Consider the following 1,399-nt stretch of genomic DNA (forward strand, 5'->3'; position numbering starts at 1 on the left):
ATGGCCATCACTCAGATTCAGTTATTTAAAGTTTGTACCTGCCTAGCAAAAGAGATTAATATGTAGATCTAGCAGAGGAAGGACATGAAGTGGAGATCAAATAACTTTGCCCCCACCACAGTTGATTGATTATTTGTCTGTCCCTAAGCAGGCACACATGGAAGACTGGACTTCCTGAGATGAAGGTGCACCCACAAGTGTAAAGATTGAAGGAGGGAATGGGAATGTGGCAACGCAGCGGAACTCTTTGGAACAACTGGAACCTGACTATTTCAAGGACATGACACCAACTCTACAGAAAACTCAGAAAATTGTCATTAAGGAGAGAGAAATCCCAGAACTTGGGAGGCAGAGGTGGGCAGATTTCTGAGTTCAAGGCCAGACAGAAGCCCTGTCTCTTAAAACCAGCCAACCAACCAACCAACCAACTAAACAAACAAACAAACAAACAAACAAAAAGAGAGAGAGAGAGAGAGAGAGAGAGAGAGAGAGAGAGAGAGAGAGAACCATTGAATTTTGGTGTTCCAGATGGTAGCTTAGGTTTTTCCAGTAGATTGGCAGGTGCAGAAGATACGCCTTTTATTCATCAATCTTCAGAATTAGGTGACTTAGATATGTGGCACGAAAATACCAATGCATAGGAAGAGGAAGAAGATGCAGCCTGGCTAGCAGAAGTTCTGAGGCAGCAGAGAATTGCAGACAGAGGGAAGAGGGCAGCCGAACAACAAAGGAAGAAAATGGAGAAGGAAGCGCAACGCCTGATGAAGAAGGAGCAAAATTGGCATGAAGCTTTCCTAACACATGCTTTGTCGTGTTCTGGGCCAGTAGGAGAAGTCTGGGCCCACAGCCTACACACAAGCACTTGTATGGACTGGACAGTATTTTCAGAAGACAAATACCCTGCTTGATCTTTATGTGTTTGTTGAGCTATTCAGGGCACCAGGATTCTCCCATAATACCTCCAACTATTAGTAATCAAGACTCAAAACACAAAAATAATGAGACAATTATTTTCTTCAGTGTGTTACAAATATAAGACAATTGTTTGCTGTAGAGAAGTTATTTCAAGAGGAATATACCTCACAAGTACCTCTCAAGCTAGTGTTTCTGGCTGAATAAATGGGTGGGAGTAATTTTATGGTGGGAAAGTACTCTGCTATCTATTATGCTTTTGTTCATTGTGCACAATTATAAAATAATTTTAATAATCTTTTGTTTCCAGGATCCCTTGATGTAAATTAGACAGACTGTAGGTAGGGCTTTATACCCTTCTTAATTTTGTTTTCAGGTACTGTTGACATACATTTCTATAATTTGAACTGCCATTGTTTGGTACAACATTAAGGAATATGATGATTTGGGTTTTTAAGAAAATAACATTAAATGCAATAATTTTATT

General features: G+C 40.0%; 1 pseudogene; it reads left to right on the top strand.

Annotated features, from left to right (window-relative positions):
- On the top strand, positions 1-1,399 carry LOC116087393 (annotated as a pseudogene).

Source organism: Mastomys coucha, chromosome X, assembly GCF_008632895.1.
Source record: "Mastomys coucha isolate ucsf_1 chromosome X, UCSF_Mcou_1, whole genome shotgun sequence".
NCBI classification, from domain to species: Eukaryota; Metazoa; Chordata; class Mammalia; order Rodentia; family Muridae; genus Mastomys; species Mastomys coucha.